Raw genomic sequence first — 14225 nt, forward strand, 5'->3', positions numbered from 1 at the left:
TAAATTCTAAGTGTCTGCAGTATGTGACACTTGCAGAGAATTTTCAAGTATGGGATTACTTTGCTGCACACTCCTAGGTTAATTATATCAAACATCAAGAAAATCTAAGTATAGAACTAGACAAAATTAGTGCGTGAACACACATACAATACATGCCTTACTATTACGTTGATTCTATGAGATGGACGGAACGAGTATCAAAACTCAAAATCTTAACAAAACTGAACCAAATGACGCCGGTGCGTCTGAAGATATCCCTTAACCTCTAAAAGTTATAAAAATATCTGTATCAAACATTGTCATCATTTAACATCCTCGTACAAAATTGCTCATACAAAACTTCACGCAATTATACCAGTACAACCGAAGGCATCCCTTAACCTTCAAAATTCCTGTACTGGTATGAAACAAACATTAATATTATTTAACAGCATTCTCTCGGCCATATTATTTACATGTTGTCATAGTAACACTCCAGTAACAAGTGTCACCAATGCAGACAACATTACGACCATCGACAACGTACGACAAACCAGAGGCACCAGAGCCATCTGCATTTATGGACTATGGACAAACGTGTCATTGGTTGTAGTCGAAACGACAAGTGACAAGATCTTTCAGAGCAAGACCAAGGCAAATTAAGACCAATCATACAATGTAGCCGGTCTTCCTTGGGCCTAGTGTTGCCAACATGGAGACTTTGTCGCTAAATTTAGCCAAATACAGTCTACTGTATTTGATTTAGCGAATTTTAATCGATGAAGAAAACTATGTTTAAGCAGGGAGAATAGAAATGCAAGCTTAAACGACTAGCGACACAACTGGCGACTTCTGTTCTAACTTATAACCATGCATAGCCTACTATTTAATCTTGAAATTTGAACTCCTGAGATTTAAGAAACCATTTTATCAATATTTTGTCCACCTGAATGACCAATATTATTTTTAATGTATTCGCCTTTAATAGTTAGCATTGCTGTCGACAAAAAAATAAAGGTACTTTCCCGACTACAGAACAAAAAAATAAAAGAATAATAAGTTGTGGCTGTAACGGATGCTGTCATTGGTACTCAGGAATTCATGACCTTGGTTTAAGCCAGTAATATATATTGTTGTGTATTAGTGCTGGGTGATGTTTTATTTTATGGAACAGTCAGTCCCAGTAGTTTTTGTTTCTCTTTCAGCTCCGCTTGCGAGGTAGAGGTTCTCATTCATGATTCATCTCATTTAACAGCAATCTGCAGCCAGTCGGTGACCAAATAGCATCTGTGATTTTTTAGTTTCTTGAATGTGGCGGTGTTCAGAGTTGTTTTATAGTTTCTTGTTTTTGAGATACCGGTATGATTTTGTAACATTTATGTCAGCTACGATTATTTATATAAAAACAGTACCGTAGCAGCGAATGGAATAATTTTACGAATACCGGTATATTTTGTACCGTCGTCGTCAGTTATTTTCACAGGAAAGAAGAAATACTGTATGGATTTGCCAATGCTTAAAATAAAGTATCTGCACGGATACCATACCGAAAAGAATGGGAATACGACCCAAAATTTGAGGGAAGGCCTTAGTGTGGCTGGCGACTCAACACCAGTTTTTGCAAACACTGTCGTGCAGGTACAGTATACAGAATGGTCGGAAACAACTAGAGATGGGGAGATTCTGAACGAGTGATTCATAATGAACGAATCATTGCACTGAACGATTGAATCATGATTCAGTGAACGAAATGAATCGACTCGTTTTTGAATCGAGAGATGGCTGCCACAACTCGTTCCCTGGTTCCTCGTTCGTTCTGATCACCGCCGTCTCAATCTCTATATACTGCCTGCTCTATGCCGCGAGAATTGCGTTTACAGCGATATTGCAGATGGCAGCACTTACCGCACCCAGAGCACATGTTGGTTAAATGAGAGTTGGTCCGTAACACCAATATAAAATGAAAAATAATCCTTAACATGTTACTAATTGAGAAGATAATGCACATACAGAAACTAACATTTCACATTTAAGCTTGGTTTAAGATATAGAATCGTAAAATATATAAAATCTTACCAGTCACAGTAGATATATTAGGATCATCCCATGCTTCATAGTACATACCAATTTCAAAATTTTTTCGACACGTGTAACGGAGCACCTTTTCTGTACTTTTCTTACTGTTATTTACCAGCAGTGGACGCAAAAAAAGTTTCTGTCGCTATTTCGCTGACCGTTTGTTCATGAGCAGTTTTCAGGATACGTTTTATAGCACATAATGCAGTGCGTGCGATCGTCATGTCATTAAATCCACCACCCACTCTCACTGAACTAAATAGAGCTTCTATTGCGTCTCCAGAAAATCATCTAGTGAGAACATAAAATAACCGATTTTGTAACAGATAAGACACACATTCCACTATAGATTTCACAGTTAGCCAGACAGCATCTGCCGTCTCATTAGACAGACACTTCAGTTTTTCACGTTCTGATTTCAACCGAATTATGTTAACGTACTCGATGAAATCATCATTCAACCATTGTAAGTATTTTATCTGCTGGTGAATAGAAATGCACACAATCTGGATCGTTTTGCTGAAAGGCATTACAGTAATCATTTCTGGACTACAAGGGATAGATCGGAGACTTTTAAGCCTTTAACGAGGGAGTAGGCAGCAGGACTAGAGAACTTCTTTGAAAGTCAGATTACAAGAAAACACAATAGTTTATTCGCGAGAGTTGCAGATTTTACAATATCTGTGCCGCATATACGTTCAACATTGACCACGCAAACGAACTTGTCACTGGTTCGGTTTTAAAGGAGCCGTACCCAATTAACCATTTAATCAGCGATCATTGTTACACTCCTCTCAATTGGTCTGATAGTTTTACATTCAGCTCAAAGCCTTTCCTTCACTAATCGGGAAATCCCGACAAACACAATCAACATTTTCCATTTAGGCTACCTGTCCAGAGTACTTTGTGACGGAGCTGACACTAGACCAGGAGTCCTGTCATATTCGTAAAAGTTTAGGATACTATTCCCCACGCCACATAGTACCGCGTGATTTGTTCAGATTGCCCAGATTTTGTCTTGGGAAAATTATGGTTTTGATTTTAATAAACGGTCGTTTTTTCCATTAAATTTACCTGCTTCCTTTACTTTATTCAAACGATCAATTTCTGGGTTGTCGTCGAATTGTCTTTGTAGTCTTTTAATTTCATTGTGGATAGTCATCAGCTGTTATCGCAGTCTCAGAATTCTTGATCGGAGCCTTATCACTGCTGTCATTCTTACTCGTTGGAATATTGACTTGGATTGATACATCGCTGTTCAAATGAATTTCGTACTCGTCATCCAATATATTTTCTGCGGTTGAAGAGCTTGTTTCATCACAGATTTCTTCCGAAGAAATATCTTGTCGCTGTCTGGTCTTTCGTGGAGCTATTTTTCTGGTTTGAAGGTTATGAAGATAATTTGAAGACCGACTAGGCACGCTCTTTGGCTTCAATATATTTTTCTTTTAGCTTTATCTTTTATCTCCATCTCTAACATTCAGGCTACAAACACGGGAACAATCGGATGGAATCTATTGATCACCTTTGGTTGATCCTTGCCTTGATATAGCGTTAAGCCAATTTTCCCAAAGTTCTTTACTTGGGGCAGGAATCCTCGCGCCTGAAGAATGTGGATTTCCTGCTTTGATATGCAGAGAGGAACACAACAATTAATCATTTTAAAACCAGAGACACACACACAAATGCTCGATGCAAACGCATTGGAACACAATAACGTGGGTACGGAGATAAGTTGGGTGCGTTAGCTGGCGCCCCTAGCGGAGGTTCGTGACACCAAGAGCTCACGCCGAGAAGCATGTTAACCTCATAGCATAGAGCAGGCAGTATATAGAGATTGAGACGGCGGTGGTTCTGATTCATACACCGAGCACAGAATAAAGGTGCTCGTTGGATTCATATCGCCATTCGCCAAATCGGGGATCCGCCATTTTTGAATCAATGACAACATGTTAAGAACGACTCTGTTACTTCTTATTTAACCAGAACTAAAAGTCTCACAAGTCAAACACTCCTAACCTAACCTTACAGGATTTCTTTTTAAATAAGAAATTACGACGTTGTTTCATGTCACGCACTTCACGGAACTGTAATATACACCCAACTTCCAGGTCGTTGCGAAATGTTAGGTTAAGTTTACTTCAAGTCCATATTTTATTTAAGCCCCCTCCCCCCGCCGGGAAGAGGAGTTTGGTTAGATTTGCTAGTACCGGTGCAATTAAATGCTCCTCACCTAGCAGTGTAGTGGCTGTTGCGCCGCCCGAAGGGCGGCGCCAGTGTTATGGTAAAAGAATATATATGTGTATTAGAGAAATGAAGTTATTAAAGACGTAAAGAGAGATTTAAAAGTTTTTATAGTAGGTTTTAGTTATTTGTTATTAGAGAATTGAGTTATTAAGGATGTAAAGAAGTTATTAGAGAATTGAAGTTATTAAAGATGTAAAGAGAGATATGTTGGCGTTGGTCACCCATCCAGTGAGTGACCAAGCCCAATGTTGCTTAACGGATAATTTAATGAATTTAATGAATTTAAATGGACGTCGCAAGTGCTCACAACGTGTATGGCTGACACAGTATTTAAAGTTGCAGATACGCGGCAGTCGGGTGGGGAGTGATATCTGAGCGGACTGGGTGTTTGCTGAACAGAAAGTGGTGAATCCCAGTATGTTTGAGTCGGAAAAGTATCTTGTGTGGCTGGCTGGTATGTAACAGAGTCGCATATAGCTTGCCAGGCTTCCAGAGTAGTGTCTACTTGGGACCGCCAGTCCTCTGATTGATTCATGTTATTTAATGTGTTGGAAGTGGTAAGATGAAACACTGGTTAGGTCAAACTCAATAAGAGGACCGGCGTGATTGGCGCTCACTCAGTGGGTACGGTCGGAACAGGTATAGTTTTGCCGTATCACAACGGGACAAGTTCCGAACCAGTAACCACACTGAGGGCTCTGACAATGCTCTGTGCCTGCGTATACGGGGTTTACAGGCTCTGACAAATGCTCTGTCTTCTTTTAGTGTGCCCGCACAAGGCAGGCGGACTGCTCTGGTCTGCTGTAGCTGGGTGTCTGGCGGTGACTGCCCAAATATCCTGTAATTTACTTATTATCCCAGCGCCGGTTTCGCTTTAGCGATCCTTATCTGGGCTGTTATGGAAAATAAATATTAATAACGATAAATATAGTGTTAGTTGATATTATTAATAATAATAATAATAATAATAATAATAGTTGGTATGGTTGTTGGCTGTAATTTATATGAAGTGCGTTATTATTATTGCGTATTTGGGGAGCATGATTGAATGCCCTCGTGCCATGGCTGGTGGTATAGTTCCAGTAAATTTATGTTTCAAGGACAGGCGGCAGGGTCACCCATCCGGGTAGTAGCCATGCCCAATGTTGCTTCACTGTTGAATTTTGTCAGTGTAAGCGCCAGAGGGCCCTGTCATTGTTGTGTACGCAACTAATTTATTGCGTGTGCTAGTTGTTAGCTGCACTGTAAATTTTGAACTAGATTGTACGTTTGACAGGTGTTTAAGCATCGTTAATAGGCAGCATAGCGTAGTGCACCGCCTCGTCTCCCGCGACCAGTGCTTCATCTTAGATGTTGTATTGCAATTGTGGAAGTGAGGACTTTATCTGGGATGTTTTTGCTCTTGGCTTGGACTAGGAAGGTGTTGGGGGGGGGCTGTTTAGGGCTTTTCAGGGTCTCGGCTACTCAGTCCACCGAGGGGGCCCTGAATTTGTCTGGAAGTGATAGTGGAGTAGGCTAAGTATGAGGGTGATTAAGCTATTGTTTGGTGTGACCTGGGGGGGGGGGGGCTGGGGTTGAGAGAAGGGGTTGAGGTGGGTTGGGTTGGGTTGGGTGTTATGCGTTGTCTGTTGTTTGTGATGTGTGAATTTGCGCTGTTTCTGTTTGATTGCTTTCTTGAAATACGGGCAACCAGGGAATGACGCTGCGTGATTGCCTTGGCAATTCGCGCAGGTCGCCTGGGCCCGGGGTACCTGGCATTCGGAGTGGTGGTGTGGACCACCACACCGGTTACATCTAGTGGCATTTTGACATTTAGCAGCATGGTGGTTCAGTTGAAGGCAATTATAACAGAGTATTGTCAATGATGGGTGAGGGGGTCGAGGTTGGGTTTTGGTTCGGATACGATTTGGTTGCTTTTGTCTTACTGGGGAGGTTTTCTGGTTCAAGTTTTTGTTTTGAGGCTGGGTGCTGGTGCGGGCTGATTGGGTTGACTTGTGTATGGAGAGTGGGGGTGGGAGAGGTGGCGGAATTGGTGTGGTTTGGGTGTCAATGTCATGGGTATCAGGAGAAGTTTGCGTGATGGTACTGATGGTAGGAGGGGGAAGCTTGATGTCAGCAGCAGCTTGGCGGTCGGCTTCATTGGTTGCATTGTTCTGATGTATATTCTTGCTATCGGTGACAGGGGCTTCGTCCATTGTAGAGTCTTCAGAAGTAGCATCTATTTGAAATGTGGTGGTGGCAGTAGTTTGGGTTTCTTGATCTGCGGTGTCAGGTGGAATGGTGACTTGCTGGTTGATGTCCCCGTTCAGTGGATTGATAATGATTGGGGTCGTAGCATTAGTGTGCTTCATTGCACGAAGTATCTGGGGTATTGACTTATTACGTCTTGGGGTGACCAGTAGAAGGTTTTTATGGGATTTTTCGATGACGGCTATGTGTTCATCGAAGATTGGCATGAGGGCGCTGATGATAGTCTTTCTTGACATAGGTACTGGATCTGGATATGATAGGTTGAAGATGAGGACCATACACTTCTGCGAGACTGGGAAGGTGGTGTTCCCTCGAACACAGAAAAGTGGGACTGAGTAGTCAACTTCTTCATTATCTGGTGCTGGTTCATCTTCTTTTTCTTCTCCAATGCTGTCAGTATTGTTGGCTGCAGGTGGGGTGGGCTGGATGAGCGGTGGAGGGGGGGAGTGCTGGGGGGTGACAGGGGAGTAGGGTGGAGAGTGGTGTCTGAGAGGGCTGGGGGGTGATTGATGTTGAGTGGATGGTGGTGATGTCGGAGTAGGTAGCTCGAATTTAAGAAATGCAGTATCTAAATAGGATGACATTTGTGCTTGAAGAGCTTGTTGCCAGGTATGAAAGTTGGTTTCTAGTTCTTCCTGCCAGCTAGGTGGTTGACTCATGATAAATAATAGTGTGCAGGAGTTGGTAACGTGAAGCACTGGTTAGGTCAAACTCAGGTTTTGAGGACCGGCGTGGTTTGTGCTCACTCAGTGGGCACGGTCGGAACAGGTGTAGTTTTGCCGTATCGCAACGGGACAGGTTCCGAACCAGTGACCACACTGAGGGCTCTGACCAATTGCTTGGCCTGTTTATTACGGGGTTTACAGGCTGGTTGGCCTAATAAGGCCAGTCGGCTGGGCTGGTACTTGTGAGTGGTCTGCGGCTGGTGGAGAAATGTGGGACCGCAGATCCGATCCGAACTCGTTTGCTGTCCTCTAGCGCCGCCCGTAGGGCGGCGCCAGGGGTTTTGTAAGGTGGGACCTCCGACCTATGCGGTCCTATGTCCCATACCTATGGGGGGGTGTTGCTTGGTGCAAGTTATTGCGTTCGGCTTTATTTTGCTATATTTATTAGGTGGGTTTATGGTAAGTAGTTTAAACATAAGTTACCACTGCTAGTGCTACGTGTGTTTGTTTTGGTGATTCTAGCATAACATATATGTATTATTTATGGTCTAGTGTCACTTTTCGGCGATTTTAGTGTAGTTTGTTTCGCCTGTGGAGCTGCAACCCTTGATACGTAAGTGTAAGGCAGTTGGACTAGCAGCGAATTTGCCGTGATAGTAGCGACTTTCTGTGGAGTATACTTCGCCGGTTGGGCTGCAACCCTTGAGACATAGTGGTAAGGCAGTTAGACTAGGGGACGTTTTGTGTGCTAGGGAGTGGAGTGTTACTTGATAATAGTGAGGCGTGCTCCAACGGGGTATGCAATTGGTGGTACGAGCATGCAGTACTTGTGGGCGCGGGGCTGTTTTCTTCATTTAATACAGTACTTTTCTTGTGTTTCGGAGTGGAAACTGGGAGTTATTATTATTATTAAATGAGGTTTGGACAGGGTGCAATACAATGGTGGGTATTAAGTACTTATTAGCTACTTTTGGTCAAAATATTTACAAGGGGTGCCGTTTGTCTGTACATTAGTATATACAATATGATTTGTACATTATTTACATTGATATATGTGCATTTGTTAGTACCATTATTTACATTGTGTACAGTTTATACATTGTGTTTAGTCACTTGAATGTTAATAGTGTCGTTGCTGTGTGTGCCGTTAGTAGCTATAGGCTGTTTGTTGGTTATGTCATGGCAGGGTATCAGGGTTAGTTAGTCTTAGTTGTCAGGTAGGGTGGTTTGACTGGCTATAACAGTATTAATGTTTTGGGGTGTTTCTTTTTGTAGTAAACATGTTCGTCCATTTCCGCTATTTCTTTAATTAGCGGGTTTTCAGTTTTTGGAAGGGTACTGTAGAAATGCTTTGCCTGAGCAATGATTTCTTCCTTTATTGTTTTGATGCCGTATTTTTTGCGGACGTCGGAGTTTCTTGTATACATAGGCGAGTTGTCAATGATTCTTAACAGTTTGTTCTGTTGGATTTGAAGGCGATTTATGTAGCAGTCCTTTGCCGTACCCCATGCAGGGGCCGCATACAATAGGATAGTTCTAATGAGAGCTTTAAATAGGATTAACTTATTGGTGGTGGATAATTTGGATCGTCGGGAGATAAGACTGTAGATGCTGTGTGCTGCCTGTTGTGCTTTGGTGATGGCGTAGTGTATATGGCTGCGGAATTTAAGCCTTTGATCTAAGATGACTCCCAGATATTTAGCCTCTGGGGACCATTGAATTTGAGTGTTATTTATTGTGATGAAGCTTGTTGGTTTGTGGTGCCAAACTGTTGTGTGAAGGACTGCAGCAGTTTTGAGGGGGTTCACCTTGATACGCCATCTTTTAAACCAATCCATTAAATTGTCTATAGCCAGTTGCGTTTTGTTTACTGCGACCTGGACTTTGAAGGAATCAGCAGAGATTAAGGTATCGTCAGCATACATAGCTATATCTGTGCCATTAGTTTTTGGAATGTCATAGGCGAAAATGAGGTATAGTAACGGCCCTAAAATGCTGCCTTGCGGGACACCAGCCCTTATTTTTTTATGAGCAGATTCTTTGCCGTTAACCAGTACAAAAAATTTACGATCATGGAGGTAGCTGCTAATTATCTTCCAGTACATTGGGTCAATGTGGAGATTTTTTAGCTTGAATAATAGGCCTTCGATCCAGACTCGATCAAAGGCTTCAGCAATGTCTAGGTATATAACGGGTCTTGCTCTATTGCAGTTGAGGGATTTTGTTATAATGTTGACTATTCTTATTAGCTGCTGGGTAGTGGAATGATGCGGCCTGAATCCGAACTGCTCATTTGGGATGGCATTTTTGATAGAAGCAGTTTCTAGTAGCCTGTAATGAATGAGCTTTTCTAGTACTTTTCCAAGACTGTCAAGAAGACTGATTGGGCGATAGCTGTTCGGGTTAGAGGGGGTCTTATTGGGTTTTAGTATTGGGATAATTTTTGCTGTTTTCCATTTGGTTGGGAAATAGCCAATTCTGAGGGCAGCGTTGAAGATTTCTACTATTCTTTCAGTAACCGAAATGGGCAGTTCCTTTAGTATTTTGTTATGCACTCCATCAGGTCCAGGGGCCTTTTGATCTTTTAGCGATTTGATGATTTTTCGTACTTCCCTTACTGTAGTAAGTCTAGGAGCACCTAGTAATTCGGATTCTTTGTATCTTTTCACTTCCTCCTCAACTTGTTGAGTGAAGGCTGGGTCGTTGGGCGAAGTGTTAGGCGTGAATCTATTTTCAGGTCCTTGAGCAAGCATTTCTGCTTTGCCTAAGTCATTGATTGCTGTTTGGTTGTCTATTTTTAGAGTCGGAATGTCTCTTCTGGTGGTTTTTAGGGCCCTGGTCATGTGCCATAGACTGTGGTCCTTAGTTGAGAGGTTTTGGAGGGTAATTTGCCAGTTTTTATTAGAAAATTCTTGAAGTGTTTCCTTGCATTGCTTGGTTAGTTGATTATAGAGTACTTTGTGGCGAGGTAGCCTATATTTTTGCCAGAGTTTGCGTGCTGCCCTTTTCGATCTGATGAGGTTTAATAATTCAGGCGTGAGATCTTTCTTGTTGCTTTTTGCCAGCCCTTTTTTGGAGTATTTGGCTGCTGTTTTAATGCTTGCTATGATTTCGGATATGGCAGCGTCTATATTTTCTTTTGTATGGATGGTTTCGGGTTTGCCTTTGTAGTATTGATTCAGGATCTTTCTAAACTCTACCCAGTTGATATTTTTAATATTGATGGCATCCGATTTTTGTTTTGTAGTGGATGTTCCCACAGTCATTATGACAGGATTATGGTCAGAATCTGTTGCTATTAATGTTTGCAGGTCGACTGGAGTATTTACATCTCTGAGTACTGCGATATCCAGGACGTCAGGGTTGTGGCGAGGGTTCCTGGGCACGTAAGTTGGTTCCACTGGACCGATGGCCACTACGGGGTTTTTGTTGCAGTAGGTGAGTAGTTTTTGTCCGGATTTATTGATTACTTTGGAATTCCAGCTGGGGTGCTTGGAGTTTAAATCTCCTGCGACAATCGTTGGTAAGTTGTGTCCCATGAGGTAGTCCATGTCTGAATGAAAGAGCTTTTTAGCTGGGGATTTGTAAGCAGAAATTAGGAGTAGTGGGCCAATAGTAGTATGGATTTTTATTGCTGTAGTTTCGATTGTATTTAAGGCAGGGATGAAAATACGTTCATGCTTTAAGTAGTGTTTTATGATGATTGCAGTGCCTCCTTTGTTCCGTACTCCAGGACGGTCGTCTCGGTAGGTTTTGTAACCTGGTATTCTGAATTTACTTTTTTCTTTCAGACCAGTTTCCTGTAGTAGGGCGATGTCAATTTCTTGTTCTGTGAGAATCTGGGTGAATTCAATTTTCTTAGGGAGGATACAGTCAGCATTCCATATAAGGATGCGAAGTTGGCGGCCTTGATGTGAGTTAGCTATATTACTTCTTACTGCCATGGCTGAGGAAAATATATTGCAGGGCGACTTGAGCGCTAGTGCGGTTTTCTGGCGGATAGAGGATGTTGAACATCATGTCATTTATTTGTGCAGCGATACCTGTTGAATACAATCTCTCAGAGAGAAGGTGAAATTGCTCGTGTATCGGTAGATTGTGCAGTTGCTGCCGGGCTACTTCGTGGTCGTCTGATAGTTGTATGCTGGGACGAACCAAGGTTGGTATTGTACTTGCTCTGGTTATTGGTAATACTGCTGAAAGATCAGAGTGCGAGAGAGTATCTTCTTCTTTTTCATGTTGATAGGAGGGAAGAGGAGGGAACTGTTCTTCATCCAGTATGTCCGGTGTGCTTTGTGTGGCTGTCTTCAGTTGCTTCCTTGCTGGGGTTTGAGGTGGTGCTTTATTTTCGGGTCTTTCTTGTCGAGTGCCCGAGGTGCTTCGATTTTTTGCGGCTACCAGTGTCTTGCAACCTTTGTAGTTTGCTGTGTGGCTGCCCCCACAATTGCAGCATTTGAATTGTGTCCAGTCTGTCAACGTGCAATCTTGTGTTGAGTGCTTGCCAGGGCACTTGACGCATCTGGGAGCCATTTGGCAGTTGCGCTGTGTGTGTCCTGGTAGCTGGCAACGTTTACATTGGGGTGGGCCTACGGGGTTGCGATATTTTTCTACTTCAATGTAGTAGTCTAGCAATGAATTGAGATTATATATTTCTCTCGCTATCGGCGTGTTTTTGAGTCGAACAGCGAAGAGCGGCATGGGTTGGCGAATGCGAATGGTTCGGTCTTCACCATCATCTCCTTCTGCTGCATACGATTTCGTGAGTTGCACTACTGCAGTGACAGGGAAATCTAGCTCTTGAAGGGCTTCTGCGATGTCGACGGGTCTGGTATCTATGGGTAGCTTTCTGATGACTACCTGTATTGTTTCTGGTGCGGTTGTGGAAAAGGTATAGTAGGCCACCTTCTCTTCTGTTAACATTTCGATGGCCTTGTTGTAATCAGTCATGAGTTTAAATTGATACTTTATTGCTCCCTTTGCAAGGAGTCTTGCCTGGAATCTGTCTTGGAAGAGATCTTTAAATTTTCTCCTTCGTTCATAAGATGGGCAGTTGTCGGTATGAATTGTGATTGGTGGCGGGGTTATTTTATGTCTGGGGTATGCTCTTGAGGTCGTTTCTGGTTCACTGTCGCTATTGGTGGCAGATGCATCTTCTTCTCCTTCTTCTTCAGACGTATCTTCGTCTAGTTTTTGAAAGCGGTTGCTTGTATTAATATCTGTTGGCTGTGTCTGGATGCGTTGAGGCTTGGCAGAATGTTTTCTTGATACTGAAGTAAATTGCTCCTGTCGGGTTTTCCTTTCCTTAGGAGGTATTTCACTTGGAGAGTTTCCCTGATCTCCTTTGCGTTTGGGTGTCTGAGAGCGGGTGGGTTCGAGGTATGTTTCTCGTACTTGCTGAAGTGCAGTTGAGGGGTCAATCGGATAGTTATCCTTTATATATTCAGCTGCTGTTATTCTTTCAGCGTCTTTGGTTATTACTGTTGCGGAGTGAGAGTTTGAGTTTTTATGTTGAGCAGTTAGATCGTGGTCCGTAGTTCGCTTCTTCTTGCTGTAGTTCTCTTCATGAGAGTTACTATGTCCTTCAGATTGAGCAGTCTTTGAGGTGTTGTAAGCTCGGCTTCGTGACGTTTTGCTGGTGGGTGTTTCATCCCTTCCATTGTTTTTCTTTTGCTTCTTTGTTGGAATTGTTAATGGGCGATGTTGTCCACTATTAGTTGAATTCGTTCCCATGTTTCTGCCTTCTGGTGGTATCACTTGTCTCCCATTGCTTTCTTTGCTTTGAGGCGGCACGGAGTTTGTATGTAATGAGGCAGGTTGTCCCTCGGGGCAGTCTGTGGAAGCAGTGAGGTTGAAATTGTCTTGAATTTCAGCACTCAGGTCTTCAGGTTGTTTATTGATGCTGTCTGAGGTGGATGCAGGTCTGGTGCTGGCGGTGGCTGCAGTTCTTTGCTTCACTTGGTTGGATGACGGGTTGGGCGTTGTTGTAAGTTTCCTATTTCTGTCCTGGGCTGGGTAGTGTGTAGTAGAGGGGTCACCGGCCGAGGCTACTCGATCCACCCCGACGCGGCTGTCCTCGACTACGTTTGGTGTGTGAGTGCCAGGATTTGACATGCTGGCAGTGTGGATGTGTGTGTGTACCCAGGAGTGAGGAGCTAGCTAAAGTGTGCCTACCTGCCTACTTGCACCAAGCTAACTGTGAGCCAAGGGCCCTGGGGCCGGCCTTGGGGGTGGTGGAGGGGGGTCTAACGCCCTGATGGGGCGGACCTGCTGAGGCTTGGGAGTCCCTGTACCCGGGTGTCGTTGCTTCAGGCGCACGTATTTTTAAGTGGTGCCTCCCACGGCAAGAAGCAAGCGAGCGACCCAGGAGAGGGGGTGTCCGATGGGCGGCGGACCGACAAATTTGCTCCGAATGCGGCTTTGAAGCTGATGCTGGCGTTGCCGCTTGCAGTGGTGTGCCTGGAGAGCGAAGTTTACTCTGCGAGCTCCAGCTGTCAACAGAAAAAATATGTTCAGTTTGGACACCCCCTAGGGGGTGCCGTTTGCTGTGCCAGTACCGGTGCGCTATGCCGCGCTCCTCACCTGGCCTGTTGCAGAAAATAAGTATAGAAAAATAAATATAGAAAAATAAAAATATAAAAAAAGTTGATAATGGTAATAATAATAATAATAATAATGAAAATGGTGAAATTTTTGTACTGTAATTTGTTACGGTTATGTGGTGGTATGGTAAAACGCAACATTGTTCGCATAGTGCCATGGCTGAGGTAGTGAGATGTCTAATTTTTAGTTTAACGACAGGTGGTGGTCTCGGCGGTCGCCCATCCGGGTGTTAGCCATGCCCAATGTTGCTTAACTGTGGATTTGTCAGTGTAAGCGCCAGAGGGCTCTGTCGTTGTGGTTGACGCAATTAATTAATTAATTACGTGTGCTAGCTGTTGGTAGCACTGTTAATGTGGCTAGAAGCATCTTTATGTTGAATGATTTGATTTAAATATTAAAGCATCGTTT

General features: G+C 43.3%; 1 protein-coding gene across 1 annotated transcript in view; it reads right to left on the reverse strand.

Annotated features, from left to right (window-relative positions):
* The window catches only part of Dnah3 (dynein heavy chain 3, axonemal), a 912075-nt gene extending 911540 nt beyond the window's left edge, over positions 1 to 535 (reverse strand). Inside the window, exon 1 of the mRNA XM_068228454.1 lies at positions 157 to 535. The gene's annotated coding sequence lies outside the window, so the exon portion shown is untranslated. The remainder of the gene's footprint in view (positions 1 to 156) is intronic.
* Between the last annotated feature and the right edge of the window lie 13690 nt (positions 536 to 14225).

The sequence above is a fragment of the Anabrus simplex genome, chromosome 6, assembly GCF_040414725.1.
Source record: "Anabrus simplex isolate iqAnaSimp1 chromosome 6, ASM4041472v1, whole genome shotgun sequence".
Classification (NCBI taxonomy): Eukaryota; Metazoa; Arthropoda; class Insecta; order Orthoptera; family Tettigoniidae; genus Anabrus; species Anabrus simplex.